This window comes from Anomaloglossus baeobatrachus, chromosome 3 (assembly GCF_048569485.1).
Source record: "Anomaloglossus baeobatrachus isolate aAnoBae1 chromosome 3, aAnoBae1.hap1, whole genome shotgun sequence".
In the NCBI taxonomy this organism is placed as follows: domain Eukaryota; kingdom Metazoa; phylum Chordata; class Amphibia; order Anura; family Aromobatidae; genus Anomaloglossus; species Anomaloglossus baeobatrachus.
Window position 1 is genome coordinate 4,807,234 of NC_134355.1, and position 27,075 is coordinate 4,834,308.

The window sequence follows — 27,075 nt, forward strand, 5'->3', positions numbered from 1 at the left end:
AAATTCAATTAAAGAAATAAGCGGAAAATCCTGCGAATTTCCGAATGTGAAGAGAGAATCACAGAACGACACAAGGACCGTAAGATTTAGAAAATTGTGTTTGTGTCTAAATTTCATCTCCAGTGTATATCCCATAGGAGACACAGACTGCTGTAGATACACATCTCATAGGAGACACAGACTGCTGTATATATATGATACCATCATTTCCCACGGGATCAAAAAAGTGTATCACAGCAGCACAACTGAAATAATAACATGAATGACTTAATTGACAAGACAGTAGAGTTGACAGAAGATCATTATACATTAGATTAGGTCATACACAGCGGGTAAACTGAAAAGTAGAATATATCCTATAGGAGACACAGACTGCTGTTCATATACAGCATAGGAGATACAGACTGCTGTATATAGCCTCATGGAGACCCAGGACATGAAAAGCTACTTGGGTAGAGAGCTGCATTGGTGGGAGAAGGACAGGAGAGTGGAGCAGACTAACTGCACTCACACAGAACATCCTTAGGCTATGTGCGCACTTACCGGATTTTGCCGCGGATTTTCTGCATGTTTCGCTGCAGAAAATGTTCAGAACATCTCTGCAGTCAACCACCAGCAAATCCTATGGAGAAAAAAAAATCCTGTGCGCACTGGGCGGAATTTGACAGCTGCATGTTTTGCTGCGGAAATCCCGCAGCAAAAACAAGTGCATGTCACTTCTTTTCCGCACATCGCTGCGGGATTTCACTCCATTGACTCCAATGTTAATCATGAAATCCCGCAGGGAATAACACAGGCAGCAAATTCTGTGCGGTTCACTGCGTTTTCCTGCGTTATTCCCTGCGGTATTTCGCGGTTTACCTCCGGTAATGTACATCGCCTGTCTGTGGTTTTGCAGGGAAGTGATGTCATTAAAGGAAGAGGAAGCGGAGCAGAGAGTAAACACACACAGATCACACACACACACAGAACACACATAGAAAGCAAACGGAAATATAAAAAAAAAAAACAAACCACGTGGGCTCTGCTGTATATTTACCGTCCAGCCAAGGTAAGCACACAGCGGCGGCCCGGTATTCTCAGGCTGGGGAGGGAGAGGGGCAGGGATAATGTCCCCCGCCTCACTCCCCCTCCCGCAGCAGAGAATAGCAGCCTGCAGCTTTCCCGGGACTGTCACATGCATTATGCGGCAGCACCGGCGTGTCCCCGGCTCTTCCTGCCGCCGTGTAGCAGTGGCAGCAAGGTAATACAAGGGGTTAATGATGGTGGATCACCGCCATTAACTCCAGGCTTGATCATGGCAGCGTCTATGTGACAGCTGACATGATCAACCCGTAAGTAAAGTGAATAAAACACACACACCGAAAAATCCTTTATTTTAAATAAAACAAACAAGCCTCGTTCACCATTTTATTAACCCCTCCCGCACCAAAGCTCCGGCATAATCCACAGGTCCTGTGCTGCTTCCATCCAGCCGCGACTGACACAGACACAGCACTGAATAAATGCAGCAGAGGTAATCACCGGTCATTTCCCACGGCCGGTAATGTGAACTCACTGTCGACCGTGGGAAATGCAGCGATCTGTCCTCTATCTATCTATCCCTCCCTATCTACTATCTCAGAATTAAATGACTTTTTTTTTTTTTCTCAATGTGCTTTATTGCATTGAATGCAATAAAGCACATCCCAACCCTCACGCGGCAAAACCGCGGCAATACCGCGAACAATACCGCGGTGAAACCGCAGCAAACCGCATGCGGTTTTCGGGTGCGGTTTGCCGCGGTTTTTTACCGCGGGTGCGGTAATCTTTAAGAGCATGCGGAATTTTCTCAAGAAAATTCCATTTCCCAGTGCGCACATAGCCTTAGGCTATGTGCGCACTAGGCCGTTTTACCCGCGGTTTTGCTGCGGAAAGTTCTCGAGAAATGTTTGTAATCTTTCTGCAGACATTTCCCAGCAAAACCTATGGAAAAAAAAATATTGTGCGCACGCTGCGTTTTTTTTATCCTCAAGAAAATTCTTTGTGAAGATTTTCTTGAGAAAATTACTTGAGAAAATGTGCATGTCACTTATTTTCCGCAGGTAGCTTCGGTATTTCACTCCATTCACTGTAATGTAATCGCGAAATTCCGCGGGTATACCACAGGTAGCAAATGATGTGCGGTATACCCCCGGTATAGCCGCGGTTTACCTGCGGTAATGCTCATCGCTGCCTGCGGTTTTGCAGGAAGTGATGTCATTATGACAGAAGAGGAAGCGGAGCAGAGTAAACACACACGTCACACTCCCTGGACGCCGCACAGAAGCGCTTCCGTGTGACCTCCAGGTGCCCGTGCAGTCTGTGTCCCGCTCCAGCCCCGCGGCTGCCAGCACAGCAGTGTCAGTGTCTGCCCGCAGTGTCAGCGACTTGTCACCCTGCAGTGTGTGCAGCCGCGGGGATGACGAGCGCTGCTGTCAGGAGGTGAGATGAGATCATTACCTGCTATGACGATCTCCTGCCTCCTGACGTCACCGCTGTCACTGCTGTCTATGCCCGCAGCCCGAGACTTTCACTAGCAGTGACGTCACAGGCTCTCGCGATACTGCGGAGAACGCGGCGGGCATAGAAGGCAGTGACAGCGCTGATGGCAGGACTGCAGGAGATCACCACAGCAGGTAATGATCTCATCTAACCTCCTGACAGCAGCGCTCGTCAGCCCCTGCAGTGACCTGGGCTGACCTATTGATGTTAGCTCAGGTCACTGCATTACTCTCCCAGCCAATGGGGAACATTCTGTTCTTCACTTACTGGGACAGTGACTATGGTATGGATCGTCGTGGGACACCCCCCCCCTTATTGGATTACGCCGGACCCGGATTTGATTGTTCTTGTCAATAAATTGGTGAACGAGGGAATGTGGGTTGTGTTTTTTCAAATAAAAATTTGAGGATTTTGCTCGTACAGCAAAGCTTTCTTGTAAAGCAGGTTACAAATTTACAGAACGCTTTGCTTGTTAAGCGAAATGCTCGTTAAGCGAGGTTCCACCGTATAATACATGCACACACAAGATATATGTAATCTACTGTATATTACATATTTACAATTTATTACAGTTGTGTTCTAAAGTTGTATCCAATAAATATATTTTATGTTCTATCTAAATATCTTGATTATTGTATCATAAAAATGATTAAATGTCTGCTGTTCACATTGTAGCCGTGGAGTCAGAGTCGAAGGTTTGGCTTAGGCTAAGTTCACATTTCCGCTAAAATCTATCAGTCACAATCCGCTGCTCTTGTAAACAGCGGAATCCGTTTAGCGGATTCCGCTGCTCCCATAGACTTGTATGAGCAGCGGATTGTGACTGATGATGCTGCGTTGCACCCTCCGCCCGACTGATCAGTCGTGGAACGACTGACCGCCGGGCGGGGGGAACGCAGCATGTAACGTTTTTTGAGCAGCGAGATCCGTCGGATTTCGCTGCGCATGCTCTCTGGCTCCCTGCACACGTCACCAGCTTTGGTTGGTTACCCGATATTTACCCTGGTTACGGTGCAAGGAGCCAGCGCTAAGCGGTGTAGGCCCGTAACCAAGGTAAATATCGGGTAACCAAGGTAAACATCGGATGCTTTGCTGTTACCCGATATTTAGGCTGGTTACGTGTGCAGGGAGGCCGACACTTCCCCGCTCGGCCCCGCCCCCTCCCGCACTCCGCACATGTGTGTACACACACACACACACACCTGTCCCCAGCCATGCAGACAAGCACTGACACCCTCGTCTGGCCCCGCCCCCTGCTCGGCTCCGCCCCCTCCCGCACTTTGCATGTGCGCACACACACATACATACATGCACATACACACACTCACTCACACATACACTCACCTGTCCCCAGCCATGCAGACCGCAGCACTTCTACTGACATCCTCAGCGCCTGGCCCCGCCCCCCGCTCGGCTCCGCCCCCTCCCGCACTTTGCATGTGCACACACATACATACATACATACATACATACATACATGCACATACACACACTCACTCACAGATACACTCACCTGTCCCCAGCCATGCAGACCGCAGCACTTCCACTGACATCCTCAGCGCCTGGCCCCGCCCCCCGCTCGGCTCTGCCCCCGAACTCCGCCCCCCGCACACAACGGAATCCGACAAAGAATTCTGTTCTTTGTCATCCGTTGTACAGCGTTGTACAGCGCATCAGTCACATGCGTCAAGCGACGCATGTGACTGATACAAATCAACGGAAATGTGAACTTAGCCTTACCAACTCCACAGCCCTGGTTACAATGTATCAGTGCGATTTTCAATTTTATTTGTCACTGGTAACTATTGCAACAAACTTTCAGAGACCAGAAAAAAAATCCCATCGGGGAGGCGTTATACTGAAATCCGCATTCAGAGAACTGATAGCTCTGCAACCAAAGAAAACCAGGATCTTGTCAAAGCTGCAGCCGGCAGCCCAGTAAGTGACGAAGCTTTCATCAGGGTCTCTGGCCCTACATCCTCCACGTCAGAGCAGGAGCCGGCGTCTGGTGATGGATTGCCTGGAGGCATGTACGCTGGGAAAGCTCCCGACTGATGTGTGAATAGAAAAAACACAAAAAAACAATTTAAGGAAAGGCCGATGAGGCTTCTGCATTCACACAGACCACAAAATCCACGTGTTCGGTTCTGTGGCCAGCGGACTCCACCTTACAAAAGAAGAACGCGGGCCCCATGGACATGGTGAGATTCTGTAGCCAAAAGTGGAGTGGGACAATCACAGATGACGTACAAAGCCTTGCAAAAATATTCAGCCCCTTTAAATTTTTCACCCTTTTCCCACATTTCCGGCTTCAAACAAAGATAAAATGTGAATGTTCTGGTGAAGAATCTACAACAAGTGACACAATTGTGAAGAGGAAGGAAATTTATTGCTTATTTTAAACTTTTATAAAAAAATAAATAACTGTAAATTGGGGCGTGCAATATTATTCACCCCCTGTAAGTGAATCCTTTGTAGCGCCCCCTTTTGCTGTGATTACAGCTGCAGTCTCTTGGGGTATTTGTCTATCAGTTTTGCACATGGAGAGGCTGAAATTCTCGCCCATTCTTCCTTTGTAAACAGCTGGAGCTGAGTGAGGTTGGATGGAGGCGTTTGTGAACAGCAGTTTTCAGCTCTTTCCACAGGTTCTCGATTGGGTTCAGGTCTGGACTGTGACTTGGCCATTCTAACACCTGGATACGGTTATTTGTGAACCATTAAATTGTAGATTTTGCTTTATGTTTGGGATCATTGTCTTGTTGGAAGACAAATCTCCGTCCCAGTCTCAGGTCTTTTGCAGACTCCAACAGGTTTTCTTCAAGAATGGTCCTGTATTTGGCTCCATCTTCCCATCAATTTTAACCATCTTCCCTGTCCCTGCTGAAGAAAAAGCAGGCCCAAACCATGATGCTGCCTCCACCATGTTTGACAGTGGGGATGGTGTGCTCAGGGTGATGAGCTGTGTTGCTTTATCGTTTGGCATTGGGCCCAAATAGTCCGATTTTGGTTTCATCTGAGCAGAGCCCCTTCCTCCACATGTTTGGTGTCTCCAGGTGGCTTGTGGCAAACTTTAAACCACAATTTTTATGGATATCTTTGAGAAATGGCTTCTTCTAGCCACTCTTCCATAAAGGCCAGATTTGTGCAGTGTACGGCTGATTGTTGTGCTATGGACAGACTCTCCCCCCTCAGCTGTAGATCTCTGCAGATCATCCAGAGGGATCATGGGCCTCTTGGCTGCGTCTCTGATCAGTCTTCTCCTTGTGTGAGATGACAGTTTGGATGGACGGTCGGGTCTTGGTAGATTTCCAGTGGTATGATACTCCTTCCATTTCAATATGATCGCTTGCACAGGGCTTCTTGGGATGTGTAAAGTTCTGGAAATCTTTTTGTAACCAAATCTTTAAACTTCTCCACAACAGTATCCTGGACCTGCCTGTTGTGTTCCTTGGTCTTCATGATGCTCTCTGCGCTTTACACAGAACATGAGGCTATCACAGAGCAGGGGCATTATACGGAGACTTGATCACACACAGGGGCTTATATTCATCATCATCAGTCATTTAGGACAGCATTGCATCATTCACAGATCCTCAATCACCTTCTGGAGGGAGTTTCTGCACTGACAGTAAAGGGGGTGAATAATATTGCACGCCACAATTTTCAGTTTATTCTTTTTTTACAAAAGTTTAAAATAAACAATAAATTTCCTTCCTCTTCACAATTGTGTCACTTGTTGTTGATTCTTCTCCAGAACATTAACATTTTTATCTTTATGTTTGAAGCCTGAAATGTGGGAAAAGGGTGAAAAAAAATAAATCAAGGGGGCTGAATACTTTCACAAGTCACTGTATAACAGAAACACGGTACCACGTCTGCTTTATCACCCACTCCCGATTTTGGTGGAAAAAACTCAACTACTAAAAGGTGTGCACGTGGCTTTGTGATGCAAGGTTCACGATTCATCAACCACAAATCCAGGACCCCGTGATGCGCCCCCAACTCCTCTACCTCACCACACCACAAAATGCTGAGCGCTGCCGCCCAGACCGTCTGCTGACAGCGATGAGACGCTGCCGTCCCCGGACGACCGTCAGCAGATAACACTGGGTGAAGGAACCAGACAAAACCTCGAATAAAGCAAAAATACAAGAGCCAAAACACGCGATGCCAACCACCGAGCATCATATACTGATAAAGAACTAATACACAGGACACGCTCACCAGTCACTGATCCCCCCCTATACACAGATATTATACACAGGACAAGCTCACCGGTCACTGATCCCCCCCTCTATACACAGCTATTATACACAGGACACAAGCTCACCGGTCACTGATCCCCCTCTATACACAGCTATTATACACAGGACACAAGCTCACCAGTCACTGATCCCCCTCTATACACAGCTATTATACACAGGACACAAGCTCACCGGACACTGATCCCCCCCACTATACACAGCTATTATACACAGGACAAGCTCACCGGTCACTGATCCCCCTCTATACACAGCTATTATACACAGGACACAAGCTCACCAGTCACTGATCCCCCTCTATACACAGCTATTATACACAGGACAAGCTCACCGGTCACTGATCCCCCCCTCTATACACAGCTATTATACACAGGACACAAGCTCACCGGTCACTGATCCCCCCCTCTATACACAGCTATTATACACAGGACACAAGCTCACCGGTCACTGATCCCCCCCACTATACACAGCTATTATACACAGGACACAAGCTCACCGGACACTGATCCCCCTCTATACACAGCTATTATACACAGGACACAAGCTCACCGGTCACTGATCCCCCCTCTATACACAGCTATTATACACAGGACAAGCTCACCGGTCACTGATCCCCCCACTATACACAGGACACAATCTCACCGGTCACTGATTCCCCCTTCTGTACACAGCTATTATACACAGGACAAGCTCACCGGTCACTGATCCCCCCCTCTATACACAGCTATTATACACAGGACACAAGCTCACCGGACACTGATCCCCCCCTCTATACACAGCTATTATACACAGGACACAAGCTCATCGGACACTGATCCCCCTCTATACACAGCTATTATACACAGGACACAAGCTCACCGGACACTGATCCCCCCCCACTATACACAGCTATTATACACAGGACACAAGCTCACCGGTCACTGATCCCCCTCTATACACAGCTATTATACACAGGACACAAGCTCACCGGTCACTGATCCCCCCTCGATACACAGCTATTATACACAGGACAAGCTCACCGGTCACTGATCCCCCCTCTATACACAGGACACAATCTCACCGGTCACTGATTCCCCCTTCTGTACACAGCTATTATACACAGGACAAGCTCACCGGTCACTTCACCCCCCCTCTATACACAGCTATTATACACAGGACACAAGCTCACCGGACACTGATCCCCCTCTATACACAGCTATTATACACAGGACACAAGCTCACCGGTCACTGATCCCCCCTCTATACACAGCTATTATACACAGGACAAGCTCACCGGTCACTGATCCCCCCTCTATACACAGGACACAATCTCACCGGTCACTGATTCCCCCTTCTGTACACAGCTATTATACACAGGACAAGCTCACCGGTCACTGATCCCCCTCTATACACAGCTATTATACACAGGACAAGCTCACCGGTCACTGATCCCCCCCTCTATACACAGCTATTATACACAGGACACAAGCTCACCGGTCACTGATCCCCCTCTATACACAGCTATTATACACAGGACACAAGCTCACCGGTCACTGATCCCCCCCTCTATACACAGCTATTATACACAGGACAAGCTCACCAGTCACTGATCCCCCCTCTATACACAGGACACAAGCTCACCGGTCACTGATTCCCCCTTCTGTACACAGCTATTATACATAGGACAAGCTCACCGGTCACTGATCCCCCCCCTCTATACACAGCTATTATACATAGGACAAGCTCACCGGACACTGATCCCCCTCTATACACAGCTATTATACACAGGACAAGCTCACCGGTCACTGATCCCCCTCTATACACAGCTATTATACACAGGACACAAGCTCACCGGTCACTGATCCCCCTCTATACACAGGACACAAGCTCACCGGTCACTGATCCCCCCCTCTATACACAGCTATTATACACAGGACACAAGCTCACCGGACACTGATCCCCCTCTATACACAGCTATTATACACAGGACACAAGCTCACCGGTCACTGATCCCCCCCTCTATACACAGCTATTATACACAGGACACAAGCTCACCGGACACTGATCCCCCTCTATACACAGCTATTATACACAGGACAAGCTCACCGGTCACTGATCCCCCCTCTATACACAGGACACAATCTCACCGGTCACTGATTCCCCCTTCTGTACACAGCTATTATACACAGGACATAAGCTCACCGGTCACTGATCCCCCTCTATACACAGCTATTATACACAGGACACAAGCTCACCGGACACTGATCCCCCCTCTATACACAGCTATTATACACAGGACAAGCTCACCGGTCACTGATCCCTCTCTATACATAGCTATTATACACAGGACACAAGCTCACCGGTCACTGATCCCCCCTCTATACACAGCTATTATACACAGGACAAGCTCACCGGTCACTGATCCCCCCTCTATACACAGCTATTATACACAGGACACAAGCTCACCGGACACTGATCCCCCTCTATACACAGCTATTATACACAGGACACAAGCTCACCGGTCACTGATCCCCCCTCTATACACAGCTATTATACACAGGACAAGCTCACCGGTCACTGATCCCCCCCTCTATACACAGCTATTATACACAGGACACAAGCTCACCGGACACTGATCCCCCTCTATACACAGCTATTATACACAGGACACAAGCTCACCGGTCACTGATCCCCCCTCTATACACAGCTATTATACACAGGACAAGCTCACCGGTCACTGATCCCCCCTCTATACACAGGACACAATCTCACCGGTCACTGATTCCCCCTTCTGTACACAGCTATTATACACAGGACAAGCTCACCGGTCACTGATCCCCCCCTCTATACACAGCTATTATACACAGGACAAGCTCACCGGTCACTGATCCCCCTCTATACACAGCTATTATACACAGGACACAAGCTCACCGGTCACTGATCCCCCTCTATACACAGCTATTATACACAGGACACAAGCTCACCGGTCACTGATCCCCCCCTCTATACACAGCTATTATACACAGGACACAAGCTCACCGGACACTGATCCCCCTCTATACACAGCTATTATACACAGGACAAGCTCACCGGTCACTGATCCCACTCTATACACAGCTATTATACACAGGACAAGCTCACCAGACACTGATCCCCCTCTATACACAGCTATTATACACAGGACACAAGCTCACCGGTCACTGATCCCCCTCTATACACAGCTATTATACACAGGACAAGCTCACCGGTCACTGATCCCACTCTATACACAGCTATTATACACAGGACAAGCTCACCAGACACTGATCCCCCTCTATACACAGCTATTATACACAGGACACAAGCTCACCGGTCACTGATCCCACTCTATACACTATTATACACAGGACAAGCTCACCGGTCACTGATCCCCCCCCTCTATACACAGCTATTATACACAGGACACAAGCTCACCGGTCACTGATCCCACTCTATACACTATTATACACAGGACAAGCTCACCGGTCACTGATCCCACTCTATACACAACTATTATACACCGGACACAAGCTCACCGGACACTGATCCCCCTCTATACACAGCTATTATACACAGGACACAAGCTCACCGGTCCCTGATCCCCCCCCCCGTCTATATACAGCTATTATACACAGGCCATAAGCTCACCGGTCACTGATCCCCCCCTCTATACACAGGACACAAGCTCACCGGACACTGATCCCACCTGTATACACAGCTATTATACACAGGACACAAGCTCACCGGTCACTGATCCCCCCCTCTATACACAGCTATAATACACAGGACAAGCTCACCGGTCACTGATCCCCCCCTCTATACACAGCTATAATACACAGGACACAAGCTCACCGGTCACTGTCACTGATCCCCCCCTCTATACACAGCTATAATACACAGGACACAAGCTCACCGGACACTGATCCCCCCTCTATACACAGGCCACAAGCTCACCGGTCACTGATCCCCCCAGTCTATACACAGCTATTATACACCGGACACAAGCTCACCAGTCACTGATCCCCCCCCCCTCTATACACAGCACACAAGCTCACCGGTCACTGATCCCACCTGTATACACAGCTATTATACACAGGACACAAGCTCACCGGTCACTGATCCCCCTCTATACACAGCTATTATACACAGGACAAGCTCACCGGTCACTGATCCCCCTCTATACACAGGCCACAAGCTCACCAGTCACTGATCCCCCCCCTCTATACACAGCTATTATACACAGGACACAAGCTCACCGGTCACTGATCCCCCTCTATACACAGCTATTATACACCGGACAAGCTCACCGGTCACTGATCCCCCTCTATACACAGGCCACAAGCTCACCAGTCACTGATCCCCCCCCCCTCTATACACAGCTATTATACACAGGACACAAGCTCACCGGTCACTGATCCCCCCCCTCTATACACAGCTATTATACACAGGACACAAGCTCACCGGTCACTGATCCCCCTCTATCCACAGGTATTATACACAGGCCACAAGCTCACCGGTCACTGATCCCCCTCTATACACAGCTATTATACACAGGACACAAGCTCACCAGTCACTGATCCCCCTCTATACACAGGACACAAGCTCACCGGTCCCTGATCCCCCCCCTCTATACACAGCTATTATACACAGGACACAAGCTCACCGGTCACTGATCCCCCTCTATACACAGGCCACAAGCTCACCAGTCACTGATCCCCCCCCTCTATACACAGCTATTATACACAGGACACAAGCTCACCGGTCACTGATCCCACTCTATACACAGCTATTATACACAGGACAAGCTCACCGGTCACTGATCCCACTCTATACACAGCTATTATACACAGGACAAGCTCACTGGACACTGATTTCCCCCCCCCCTCTATACACAGCTATTATACACAGGACACAAGCTCACCAGTCACTGATCCCCCCCCCCTCTATACAGAGCTATTATACACAGGACACAAGCTCACCAGTCACTGATCCCCCCCCTCTATACACAGCCATTATACACAGGACACAAGCTCACCGGTCACTGATCCCCCCCTCTATACACAGCTATTATACACAGGACACAAGCTCACCGGTCACTGATCCCCCTCTATACACAGGTATTATACACAGGACACAAGCTCACCGGTCACTAATCCCACCTGTATACACAGCTATTATACACAGGACACAAGCTCACCGGTCACTGATCCCCCTCTATACACAGCTATTATACACAGGACACAAGCTCACCGGTCACTGATCCCCCTCCTCTATACACAGCTATTATACACAGGCCACAAGCTCACCGGTCACTGATCCCCCTCCTCAATACACAGCTATTATACACAGGACACAAGCTCACCGGTCACTGATCCCCCCCTCTATACACAGCTATTATACACAGGACACAAGCTCACCAGTCACTGATCCCCCTCTATACACAGCTATTATACACAGGACACAAGCTCACCAGTCACTGATCCCCCTCTATACACAGCTATTATACACAGGACAAGCTCACCAGTCACTGATCCCCCTCTATACACAGCTATTATACACAGGACACAAGCTCACCGGTCACTGATCCCCCTCTATACACAGCTATTATACACAGGACACAAGCTCACCGGTCACTGATCCCCCTCTATACACAGCTATTATACACAGGACACAAGCTCACCGGACACTGATCCCCCTCTATACACAGCTATTATACACAGGACATAAGCTCACCAGTCACTGATCCCCCCTCTATACACAGGACACAAGCTCACCGGTCACTGATCCCCCTCTATACACAGGCCACAAGCTCACCAGTCACTGATCCCCCCCCTCTATACACAGCTATTATACACAGGACACAAGCTCACCGGTCACTGATCCCACTCTATACACAGCTATTATACACAGGACAAGCTCACCGGTCACTGATCCCACTCTATACACAGCTATTATACACAGGACAAGCTCACTGGACACTGATCACCCCCCCCCCTCTATACACAGCTATTATACACAGGACACAAGCTCACCAGTCACTGATCCCCCCCCTCTATACAGAGCTATTATACACAGGACACAAGCTCACCAGTCACTGATCCCCCCCCTCTATACACAGCTATTATACACAGGCCACAAGCTCACCGGTCACTGATCCCCCTCTATACACAGGACACAAGCTCACCGGTCACTGATCCCCCTCTATACACAGCTATTATACACAGGACACAAGCTCACCGGTCACTAATCCCACCTGTATACACAGCTATTATACACAGGACACAAGCTCACCGGTCACTGATCCCCCTCCTCTATACACAGCTATTATACACAGGCCACAAGCTCACCGGTCACTGATCCCCCTCCTCTATACACAGCTATTATACACAGGACACAAGCTCACCGGTCACTGATCCCCCCCTCTATACACAGCTATTATACACAGGACACAAGCTCACCAGTCACTGATCCCCCCCCTCTATACACAGCTATTATACACAGGACACAAGCTCACCAGTCACTGATCCCCCTCTATACACAGCTATTATACACAGGACACAAGCTCACCAGTCACTGATCCCCCTCTATACACAGCTATTATACACAGGACACAAGCTCACCAGTCACTGATCCCCCTCTATACACAGCTATTATACACAGGACACAAGCTCACCGGTCACTGATCCCCCTCTATACACAGCTATTATACACAGGACACAAGCTCACCGGTCACTGATCCCCCTCTATACACAGCTATTATACACAGGACACAAGCTCACCGGACACTGATCCCCCTCTATACACAGCTATTATACACAGGACACAAGCTCACCGGTCACTGATCCCCCCTCTATACACAGCTATTATACACAGGCCACAAGCTCACCGGTCACTGATCCCCCTCCTCTATACACAGCTATTATACACAGGACACAAGCTCACCAGTCACTGATCCCCCTCCTCTATACACAGCTATTATACACAGGACACAAGCTCACCAGTCACTGATCCCCCTCTATACACAGCTATTATACACAGGACACAAGCTCACCGGTCACTGATCCCCCCTCTATACACAGGCCACAAGCTCACTGGTCACTGACCCCCCCCCCCCGTCTATATACAGCTATTATACACCGGACACAAGCTCACCGGTCACTGCCCCCCCCTCCCCCCTCTATACACAGGTATTATACACAGGACACAAGCTCACCGGTCACTGATCCCCCCTCTATACACAGCTATTCTACACAGGACACAAGCTCACCGGTCACTGATCCCCCTCTATACACAGCTATTATACACAGGCCACAAGCTCACCAGTCACTGATCCCCCCCTCTATACACAGCTATTATACACAGGACACAAGCTCACCGGTCACTGATCCCACTCTATACACAGCTATTATACACAGGACAAGCTCACCGGTCACTGATCCCACTCTATACACAGCTATTATACACAGGACACAAGCTCACCGGTCACTGATCCCCCTCTATACACAGCTATTATACACCGGACAAGCTCACCGGTCACTGATCCCCCTCTATACACAGGCCACAAGCTCACCAGTCACTGATCCCCCCCCCTCTATACACAGCTATTATACACAGGACACAAGCTCACCGGTCACTGATCCCCCTCTATACACAGGACACAAGCTCACCGGTCCCTGATCCCCCCCTCTATACACAGCTATTATACACAGGACACAAGCTCACCGGTCACTGATCCCCCTCTATACACAGCTATTATACACCGGACAAGCTCACCGGTCACTGATCCCCCTCTATACACAGGCCACAAGCTCACCAGTCACTGATCCCCCCCCTCTATACACAGCTATTATACACAGGACACAAGCTCACCGGTCACTGATCCCACTCTATACACAGCTATTATACACAGGACAAGCTCACCGGTCACTGATCCCACTCTATACACAGCTATTATACACAGGACAAGCTCACTGGACACTGATTCCCCCCCCCCTCTATACACAGCTATTATACACAGGACACAAGCTCACCAGTCACTGATCCCCCCCCTCTATACAGAGCTATTATACACAGGACACAAGCTCACCAGTCACTGATCCCCCCCCTCTATACACAGCCATTATACACAGGACACAAGCTCACCGGTCACTGATCCCCCCCTCTATACACAGCTATTATACACAGGACACAAGCTCACCGGTCACTGATCCCCCTCTATACACAGGTATTATACACAGGCCACAAGCTCACCGGTCACTGATCCCCCTCTATACACAGGACACAAGCTCACCGGTCACTGATCCCCCTCTATACACAGCTATTATACACAGGACACAAGCTCACCGGTCACTGATCCCCCCAGTCTATACACAGCTATTATACACAGGACACAAGCTCACCAGTCACTGATCCCCCTCCTCTATACACAGCTATTATACACAGGCCACAAGCTCACCGGTCACTGATCCCCCCCTCTATACACAGCTATTATACACAGGACACAAGCTCACCGGACACTGATCCCCCTCTATACACAGCTATTATACACAGGACAAGCTCACCAGTCACTGATCCCCCTCTATACACAGCTATTATACACAGGACACAAGCTCACCGGTCACTGATCCCCCCTCTATACACAGGACACAATCTCACCGGTCACTGATCCCCCTCTATACACAGCTATTATACACAGGACACAAGCTCACCGGTCACTGATCCCCCCAGTCTATACACAGCTATTATACACAGGACACAAGCTCACCAGTCACTGATCCCCCTCCTCTATACACAGCTATTATACACAGGCCACAAGCTCACCGGTCACTGATCCCCCCCTCTATACACAGCTATTATACACAGGACACAAGCTCACCGGTCACTGATCCCCCTCTATACACAGGACACAAGCTCACCGGTCACTGATCCCCCTCTATACACAGCTATTATACACAGGACACAAGCTCACCGGTCACTGATCCCCCCAGTCTATACACAGCTATTATACACAGGACACAAGCTCACCAGTCACTGATCCCCCTCCTCTATACACAGCTATTATACACAGGCCACAAGCTCACCGGTCACTGATCCCCCCCTCTATACACAGCTATTATACACAGGACACAAGCTCACCGGTCACTGATCCCACTCTATACACAGCTATTATACACAGGACAAGCTCACCGGTCACTGATCCCACTCTATACACAGCTATTATACACAGGACACAAGCTCACCGGTCACTGATCCCCCTCTATACACAGCTATTATACACCGGACAAGCTCACCGGTCACTGATCCCCCTCTATACACAGGCCACAAGCTCACCAGTCACTGATCCCCCCCCCTCTATACACAGCTATTATACACAGGACACAAGCTCACCGGTCACTGATCCCCCTCTATACACAGGACACAAGCTCACCGGTCCCTGATCCCCCCCTCTATACACAGCTATTATACACAGGACACAAGCTCACCGGTCACTGATCCCCCTCTATACACAGCTATTATACACCGGACAAGCTCACCGGTCACTGATCCCCCTCTATACACAGGCCACAAGCTCACCAGTCACTGATCCCCCCCCTCTATACACAGCTATTATACACAGGACACAAGCTCACCGGTCACTGATCCCACTCTATACACAGCTATTATACACAGGACAAGCTCACCGGTCACTGATCCCACTCTATACACAGCTATTATACACAGGACAAGCTCACTGGACACTGATTCCCCCCCCCCTCTATACACAGCTATTATACACAGGACACAAGCTCACCAGTCACTGATCCCCCCCCTCTATACAGAGCTATTATACACAGGACACAAGCTCACCAGTCACTGATCCCCCCCCTCTATACACAGCCATTATACACAGGACACAAGCTCATCGGTCACTGATCCCCCCCTCTATACACAGCTATTATACACAGGACACAAGCTCACCGGTCACTGATCCCCCTCTATACACAGGTATTATACACAGGCCACAAGCTCACCGGTCACTGATCCCCCTCTATACACAGGACACAAGCTCACCGGTCACTGATCCCCCTCTATACACAGCTATTATACACAGGACACAAGCTCACCGGTCACTGATCCCCCCAGTCTATACACAGCTATTATACACAGGACACAAGCTCACCAGTCACTGATCCCCCTCCTCTATACACAGCTATTATACACAGGCCACAAGCTCACCGGTCACTGATCCCCCCCTCTATACACAGCTATTATACACAGGACACAAGCTCACCAGTCACTGATCCCCCTCTATACACAGCTATTATACACAGGACACAAGCTCACCGGACACTGATCCCCCTCTATACACAGCTATTATACACAGGACAAGCTCACCAGTCACTGATCCCCCTCTATACACAGCTATTATACACAGGACACAAGCTCACCGGTCACTGATCCCCCCTCTATACACAGGACACAATCTCACCGGTCACTGATCCCCCTCTATACACAGCTATTATACACAGGACACAAGCTCACCGGTCACTGATCCCCCCAGTCTATACACAGCTATTATACACAGGACACAAGCTCACCAGTCACTGATCCCCCTCCTCTATACACAGCTATTATACACAGGCCACAAGCTCACCGGTCACTGATCCCCCCCTCTATACACAGCTATTATACACAGGACACAAGCTCACCGGTCACTGATCCCCCTCTATACACAGGACACAAGCTCACCGGTCACTGATCCCCCTCTATACACAGCTATTATACACAGGACACAAGCTCACCGGTCACTGATCCCCCCAGTCTATACACAGCTATTATACACAGGACACAAGCTCACCAGTCACTGATCCCCCTCCTCTATACACAGCTATTATACACAGGCCACAAGCTCACCGGTCACTGATCCCCCCCTCTATACACAGCTATTATACACAGGACACAAGCTCACCAGTCACTGATCCCCCTCTATACACAGCTATTATACACAGGACACAAGCTCACCGGACACTGATCCCCCTCTATACACAGCTATTATACACAGGACAAGCTCACCAGTCACTGATCCCCCTCTATACACAGCTATTATACACAGGACACAAGCTCACCGGTCACTGATCCCCCTCTATACACAGCTATTATACACAGGACACAAGCTCACCGGACAGTGATCCCCCTCTATACACAGCTATTATACACAGGACACAAGCTCACCGGACACTGATCCCCCTCTATACACAGCTATTATACACAGGACATAAGCTCACCAGTCACTGATCCCCCCTCTATACACAGGACACAATCTCACCGGTCACTGATCCCCCTCTATACACAGCTATTATACACAGGACACAAGCTCACCGGTCACTGATCCCCCCAGTCTATACACAGCTATTATACACAGGACACAAGCTCACCAGTCACTGATCCCCCTCCTCTATACACAGCTATTATACACAGGCCACAAGCTCACCAGTCACTGATCCCCCTCCTCTATACACAGCTATTATACACAGGACACAAGCTCACCAGTCACTGATCCCCCTCTATACACAGGACACAATCTCACCGGTCACTGATCCCCCCTCTATACACAGGCCACAAGCTCACTGGTCACTGATCCCCCCCCCCGTCTATATACAGCTATTATACACCGGACACAAGCTCACCGGTCACTGCCCCCCCTCCCCCCTCTATACACAGGTATTATACACAGGACACAAGCTCACCGGTCACTGATCCCCCCTCTATACACAGCTATTCTACACAGGACACAAGCTCACCGGTCACTGATCCCCCCCCCCCCTCTATACACAGGCCACAAGCTCACCGGTCACTGATCCCCCCTCTATACACAGCTATTATACACAGGCCACCGGTCACTGATCCCCCCTCTATACACAGCTATTATACACAGGCCACAAGCTCACCGGTCACTGATCCCCCCTCTATACACAGCTATTATACACAGGACACAAGCTCACCGGTCACTGATCCCCCTCTATACACAGCTATTATACACAGGCCACCGGTCACTGATCCCCCCTCTATACACAGCTATTATACACAGGACACAAGCTCACCGGTCACTGATCCCCCCTCTATACACAGCTATTATACACAGGACACAAGCTCACCGGTCACTGATCCCCCCTCTATACACAGCTATTATACACAGGACACAAGCTCACCGGTCACTGATAAACCCCCCCCCGTTATGTTGGTTCGGGGTCTACCCCTCAGACACAGCGGGGGGCATTGCTCGCGGTGTGACCTCTGTAGATCGCGGTTGCCCTGCCCCCTATAGCTCTGCGTTTGCGCACATCAGGTAATGGCTGTCAGGAGGAGACGGTTCCTGCATTCCGGGAAGATGTAAGCGCCACTTATACGAGGGTCAATTGCCTCTTGTGAGCCCCTGGCATCCGGACAGGCCTGGCACAGCGCATCCTCCATATGCCTGGCGCCCTCTCAGCAGCACAAAGTGGTGGACAAGGGGATACCGAGTGATTAGAGGACCCGGCTGCAGATCTGTGACCCTGAGTGACCTGCGCCCCGGAGCCGCCCCGTACCCACTCTACATAGCGCTCCATTAGCTCGCTGCCGTCAGTCTATGCAGAGCGCAGGGCCCAGAGCTGGAACAACCACATTTTTTTTGCTTATTTCAGTATGAAGCCAAGAGCAGTTTCCAGGCAAACACAGCTGGGTCCACGCCAGCAGCGCATCTGTGGTATGAGGGGTTAACCACCACTATCTCCAGCGCCACCGCGCAGGTGACAAACACTTCCCGCCATCTCTGCTTCCGGAACCAAGAAGAAGGTCACTGGGTTTTACAGAATTCCGGGTCTCTGCACCTGAGAGCGCTCAGCATTTCAGCGCTAGTGCACCCTGCACCCCACCCCTCAGTGGTCACGACACAGCAGACACACCCCCGGCAGGTAACCACGACGATAACTGTACCGACTGATACAAAGTAAGAAGGTGCCGAAATATATAACCATCAATTCAGGCCAACAGGAGGCGAGCCACCACTGGGGGGGCACTGTGGGCCAAACAAGAGGCGAGCCACCGGGAGGGGGGGCGCTGCGGGCCAAACAAGAGGCGAGCCACCGGGGGGGGCACTGCGGGCCAAAACAGGAGGCGAGCCACCACCGGGGGGGCACTGCGGGCCAAAACAGGAGGCGAGCCACCACCGGGGGGGCACTGCGGGCCAAAACAGGAGGCGAGCCACCACCGGGGGGGCACTGCGGGCCAAAACAGGAGGCGAGCCACCGGGAGGGGGGGCGCTGCGGGCCAAACAAGAGGCGAGCCACTGGGGGAGGCACTGCGGGCCAAAACAGGAGGTGAGCCACCGGGAAGGGGGGTGGGGCGCTGCGGGCCAAACAAGGAGGCGGGCCACTGGCCAAAACAGGAGGCGAGCCACCACTGGGGGGGCACTGTGGGCCAAACAAGAGGCGAGCCACCGGGAGGGGGGGCGCTGCGGGCCAAACAAGAGGCGAGCCACCGGGGGGGGCACTGCGGGCCAAAACAGGAGGCGAGCCACCACCGGGGGGGCACTGCGGGCCAAAACAGGAGGCGAGCCACCACCGGGGGGGCACTGCGGGCCAAAACAGGAGGCGAGCCACCGGGAGGGGGGGCGCTGCGGGCCAAACAAGAGGCGAGCCACTGGGGGAGGCACTGCGGGCCAAAACAGGAGGTGAGCCACCGGGAAGGGGGGTGGGGCGCTGCGGGCCAAACAAGGAGGCGGGCCACTGGCCAAAACAGGAGGCGAGTCACCACCGGGGGGGCACTGTGGGCCAAACAAGAGGCGAGCCACCGGGAGGGGGGGCGCTGCGGGCCAAACAAGAGGCGAGCCACCGGTCAAAACAGGAGGCGAGCCGCTGGCGGGGCACAGCAGCGAGTCAACATGAGGCGAGCCACCTGCATGGCGCCACTATGGGCCAAACAAGAGGCGAGTGACTAAGGACTGCCCAATGGAAACAATCAGCATCAGGTTTTTTTTGTTATTTCACCGCTGGGGTGGAGGTTTAAATCGAAGGACCCTGATCCCCGGACCGTCCCTCGCCTGATCCCCGGACCGTCCCCCGCCTGATCCCCGGACCGTCCCCCGCCTGATCCCCGGACCGTCCCCCGCCTGATCCCCGGACCGTCCCCCGCCTGATCCCCGGACCGTCCCCCGCCTGATCCCCGGACCGTCCCCCGCCTGATCCCCGGACCGTCCCCCGCCTGATCCCCGGACCGTCCCCCGCCTGATCCCCGGACCGTCCCCCGCCTGATCCCCGGACCGTCCCTCGCCTGGTCCCCGGACCGTCCCTCGCCTTCCGGCATCTTCATCTTTTTCCACCATCGCTCTGGTCGTTTTCCTGTGATTTGTGACCTGCCGGCAGCTCCGGTGTCCAGTGCTGAGCCGTACATCACAACTCAATGCAGGTCTATGAGAGCCTTGTTCTGATCTGGTCCTGGCTCTCATAGAGTTGTATTGAGAGTTTGTGATGCAACTTCTGACTTCCGGACAGTGAGAAGATGACGCCGCGGGACAAGAGCGACACCGAGAGAATGTAAAGACACCTGAAGGTGAGTATAGGACAGGGACTCTGTCACCAGGTTTTTGACACCTAATATGAGAGCAGCATCACACAGAGGCAGAGATCCTGATTCCTGCGATGTGTCACTTATTGGGCTGCTTAGTGTAGTTTTGATAAAAATCACTGTTTAATCAGAAGAAGATTATCATTACAAGACTACTTGGGCATGCTGCAGGTAGTCCAGCATATTCCTGAGCTGTATGACTGCTAGATCTGCAGCAGAGGAGACGGCACACAGCTCAGTAATGACCCATCGCCGGAGGAGACGGCACACAGCTCAGTAATGACCCATCGCCGGAGGAGACGGCACACAGCTCAGTGGTGACCCATCGCCGGAGGAGACGGCACACAGCTCAGTGGTGACCCATCGCCGGAGGAGACGGCACACAGCTCAGTGGTGACCCATCGCCGGAGGAGACGGCACACAGCTCAGTGGTGACCCATCGCCGGAGGAGACGGCACACAGCTCAGTGGTGACCCATCGCCGGAGGAGACGGCACACAGCTCAGTGGTGACCCATCGCCGGAGGAGACGGCACACAGCTCAGTGGTGACCCATCGCCGGAGGAGACGGCACACAGCTCAGTGGTGACCCATCGCCGGAGGAGACGGCACACAGCTCAGTGGTGACCCATCGCCGGAGGAGACGGCACACAGCTCAGTGGTGACCCATCGCCGGAGGAGACGGCACACAGCTCAGTGGTGACCCATCGCCGGAGGAGACGGCACACAGCTCAGTGGTGACCCATCGCCGGAGGAGACGGCACACAGCTCAGTGGTGACCCATCGCCGGAGGAGACGGCACACAGCTCAGTGGTGACCCATCGCCGGAGGAGACGGCACACAGCTCAGTGGTGACCCATCGCCGGAGGAGACGGCACACAGCTCAGTGGTGACCCATCGCCGGAGGAGACGGCACACAGCTCAGTGGTGACCCATCGCCGGAGGAGACGGCACACAGCTCAGTGGTGACCCATCGCCGGAGGAGACGGCACACAGCTCAGTGGTGACCCATCGCCGGAGGAGACGGCACACAGCTCAGTGGTGACCCATCGCCGGAGGAGACGGCACACAGCTCAGTGGTGACCCATCGCCGGAGGAGACGGCACACAGCTCAGTGGTGACCCATCGCCGGAGGAGACGGCACACAGCTCAGTGGTGACCCATCGCCGGAGGAGACGGCACACAGCTCAGTGGTGACCCATCGCCGGAGGAGACGGCACACAGCTCAGTGGTGACCCATCGCCGGAGGAGACGGCACACAGCTCAGTGGTGACCCATCGCCGGAGGAGACGGCACACAGCTCAGTGGTGACCCATCGCCGGAGGAGACGGCACACAGCTCAGTGGTGACCCATCGCCGGAGGAGACGGCACACAGCTCAGTGGTGACCCATCGCCGGAGGAGACGGCACACAGCTCAGTGGTGACCCATCGCCGGAGGAGACGGCACACAGCTCAGTAGTGACCCATCGCCGGAGGAGACGGCACACAGCTCAGTAGTGACCCATCGCCGGAGGAGACGGCACACAGCTCAGTAGTGACCCATCGCCGGAGGAGACGGCACACAGCTCAGTAGTGACCCATCGCCGGAGGAGACGGCACACAGCTCAGTAGTGACCCATCGCCGGAGGAGACGGCACACAGCTCAGTAGTGACCCATCGCCGGAGGAGACGGCACACAGCTCAGTAGTGACCCATCGCCGGAGGAGACGGCACACAGCTCAGTAGTGACCCATCGCCGGAGGAGACGGCACACAGCTCAGTAGTGACCCATCGCCGGAGGAGACGGCACACAGCTCAGTAGTGACCCATCGCCGGAGGAGACGGCACACAGCTCAGTAGTGACCCATCGCCGGAGGAGACGGCACACAGCTCAGTAGTGACCCATCGCCGGAGGAGACGGCACACAGCTCAGTAGTGACCCATCGCCGGAGGAGACGGCACACAGCTCAGTAGTGACCCATCGCCGGAGGAGACGGCACACAGCTCAGTAGTGACCCATCGCCGGAGGAGACGGCACACAGCTCAGTAGTGACCCATCACCGGAGGAGACGGCACACAGCTCAGTAATGACCCATCGCCGGAGGAGACGGCACACAGCTCAGTAATGACCCATCGCCGGAGGAGACGGCACACAGCTCAGTAATGACCCATCGCCGGAGGAGACGGCACACAGCTCAGTAATGACCCATCGCCGGAGGAGACGGCACACAGCTCAGTAGTGACCCATCGCCGGAGGAGACGGCACACAGCTCAGTAGTGACCCATCGCCGGAGGAGACGGCACACAGCTCAGTAGTGACCCATCGCCGGAGGAGACGGCACACAGCTCAGTAATGACCCATCGCCGGAGGAGACGGCACACAGCTCAGTAATGACCCATCGCCGGAGGAGACGGCACACAGCTCAGTAATGACCCATCGCCGGAGGAGACGGCACACAGCTCAGTAGTGACCCATCGCCGGAGGAGACGGCACACAGCTCAGTAGTGACCCATCACCGGAGGAGACGGCACACAGCTCAGTAGTGACCCATCACCGGAGGAGACGGCACACAGCTCAGTAGTGACCCATCGCCGGAGGAGACGGCACACAGCTCAGTAATGACCCATCGCCGGAGGAGACGGCACACAGCTCAGTAATGACCCATCGCCGGAGGAGACGGCACACAGCTCAGTAATGACCCATCGCCGGAGGAGACGGCACACAGCTCAGTAGTGACCCATCGCCGGAGGAGACGGCACACAGCTCAGTAATGACCCATCACCGGAGGAGACGGCACACAGCTCAGTAATGACCCATCACCGGAGGAGACGGCACACAGCTCAGTAGTGACCCATCGCCGGAGGAGACGGCACACAGCTCAGTAGTGACCCATCACCGGAGGAGACGGCACACAGCTCAGTAGTGACCCATCGCCGGAGGAGACGGCACACAGCTCAGTAGTGACCCATCGCCGGAGGAGACGGCACACAGCTCAGTAGTGACCCATCACCGGAGGAGACGGCACACAGCTCAGTAGTGACCCATCACCGGAGGAGACGGCACACAGCTCAGTAGTGACCCATCGCCGGAGGAGACGGCACACAGCTCAGTAGTGACCCATCGCCGGAGGAGACGGCACACAGCTCAGTAGTGACCCATCGCCGGAGGAGACGGCACACAGCTCAGTAGTGACCCATCACCGGAGGAGACGGCACACAGCTCAGTAATGACCCATCACCGGAGGAGACGGGACACAGCTCAGTAATGACACATCACCGGAGGAGACGGCACACAGCTCAGTAATGACACATCACCGGAGGAGACGGCACACAGCTCAGTAGTGACCCATCGCCGGAGGAGACGGCACACAGCTCAGTAATGACCCATCGCCGGAGGAGACGGCACACAGCTCAGTAGTGACCCATCACCGGAGGAGACGGCACACAGCTCAGTAGTGACCCATCACCGGAGGAGACGGCACACAGCTCAGTAGTGACCCATCACCGGAGGAGACGGCACACAGCTCAGTAATGACCCATCACCGGAGGAGACGGCACACAGATCAGTAATGACCCATCACCGGAGGAGACGGCACACAGCTCAGTGGTGACCCATCACTGGAATCAGGGTCTCTGTCTCTACATTATGTTGCCCTCAGATGGGGGGGGGGGGGGGGGGGAGTGATCCTGGTGGCAGATTCCCTTGAAAATGTCACTTCAACACTGAAGAAAAAGAAAAAAAAATGCTGGAGTGACGCTTCAAGGCCCAGCAGCCCCCGAGAGCATGGGTAGCACTGACCCAAGGGGGGGGGGGGGGGGGTACGACGCTCCGCGGGAGGGGGGGGGGGGTGTACGACGCTCCGCGGGAGGGGGGGGGGGTGTACGACGCTCCGCGGGAGGGGAGGGGGGGGTGTACGACGCTCCGCGGGAGGGGAGGGGGGGGTGTACGACGCTCCGCTCCCCGCTGCCCCTCCGCCCGGCCGTACATGCGCCTTTCTCCCGTTGTGGAGCGGCGGCGCTCACACTCAGGCTCCGCACCCTGCAGACAGACAGCGGTATACGGGGGAGGGCTGTGCCAGCCCTACAGCGCCTGCGCGGTCCCTCCGCACTCACCTGCCGCTGCTGGGCCTCGGCGCCGGCTCCCGGCTCTGGGTTCCCGGTTCCGCAGCTCCCCTGCCCGGGGACGAACACAATGCAGGTGGGAGGCAGAGTCCGTGACGTCACCGGCAGTCCCCTCCCACCTCCACTGCGGCCCGGCACGCAAGGCGGAGTCAGGCTGCGTCATGACGTCGAAGCAGCGCGCGCAGATGTTCTGTGTTTATCTTCAACAACCAGTAACTTTATTTATACAATTTGTCTGGTACAAAACTGTCACTATGGAGACAGCATTGAAAGGCCGAGGAGGCACCCAGAAGGCATGCTGGGAAGACCCCCCCCCTCCCTCCCTCCCTAATCCTATGTGGGTGATCCTCACAGCCTCCCTCCTCACAGCCTCGCTCCTCTCACAGCCTCCCTTTCCTCAGCCTCGCTCCTCTCACAGCCTCCCTTTCCTCAGCCTCGCTCCTCTCACAGCCTCCCTTTCCTCAGCCTCCTCCTCTCACAGCCTCCCTTTCCTCAGCCTCGCTCCTCTCACAGCCTCCCTTTCCTCTGCCTCGCTCCTCTCACAGCCTCCCTTTCCTCAGCCTCGCACCTCTCACAGGATCCCTCCTCCTCACAGGCTCCCTCCTCACAGCCTCCCTCCTCCTCACAGCCTCCCTCCCCTCAGCCTCCTCCTCACAGGCTCCCTCCCCTCAGCCTCCTCCTCACAGGCTCCCTCCCCTCAGCCTCCTCCTCACAGGCTCCCTCCCCTCAGCCTCCTCCTCACAGGCTCCCTCCCCTCAGCCTCCTCCTCACAGGCTCCCTCCTCACAGCCTCCCTCCTCACAGCCTCCCTCCCCTCAGCCTCCTCCTCACAGCCTCCTCCTCACAGCCTCCCTCCTCACAGCCTCCTCCTCACAGCCTCCCTCCCCTCAGCCTCCTCCTCACAGGCTCCCTCCCCTCAGCCTCCTCCTCACAGCCTCCCTCCCCTCAGCCTCCTCCTCACAGGCTCCCTCCCCTCAGCCTCCTCCTCACAGGCTCCCTCCCCTCAGCCTCCTCCTCACAGCCTCCTCCTCACAGCCTCCCTCCCCTCAGCCTCCTCCTCACAGGCTCCCTCCCCTCAGCCTCCTCCTCACAGCCTCCCTCCTCACAGCCTTCCTCCTCCTCACAGCCTCCCTCCCCTCAGCCTCCTCCTCACAGCCTCCTCCTCACAGCCTCCCTCCCCTCAGCCTCCTCCTCACAGGCTCCCTCCCCTCAGCCTCCTCCTCACAGCCTCCCTCCCCTCAGCCTCCTCCTCACAGGCTCCCTCCCCTCAGCCTCCTCCTCACAGGCTCCCTCCCCTCAGCCTCCTCCTCACAGGCTCCCTCCCCTCAGCCTCCTCCTCACAGCCTCCTCCTCACAGCCTCCCTCCCCTCAGCCTCCTCCTCACAGGCTCCCTCCCCTCAGCCTCCTCCTCACAGGCTCCCTCCCCTCAGCCTCCTCCTCACAGCCTCCCTCCCCTCAGCCTCGCTCCTCTCACAGGCTCCTTGCCCACATCCTCCCCTCAGCCTCGCTCATAGAATGGTAGATTTGGAAGGGACCTCCCGGGCCATCAGGTCCACCTCCTGCGAGTGCAGTTTTTCCTAAATCATGCCAGCTGTATGTTTATCCAGCCTC

The 27,075-nt window shown here is 53.5% G+C and overlaps 1 protein-coding gene across 2 annotated transcripts in view; it reads right to left on the reverse strand.

Annotated features, from left to right (window-relative positions):
• The window catches only part of TMEM63B (transmembrane protein 63B), an 88,373-nt gene extending 62,780 nt beyond the window's left edge, over positions 1 to 25,593 (reverse strand). For both annotated transcript variants that reach the window (XM_075338966.1, XM_075338965.1), the window contains exon 1: positions 25,457 to 25,593. The gene's annotated coding sequence lies outside the window, so the exon portion shown is untranslated. The remainder of the gene's footprint in view (positions 1 to 25,456) is intronic.
• Positions 25,594 to 27,075: the final 1,482 nt, after the last annotated feature.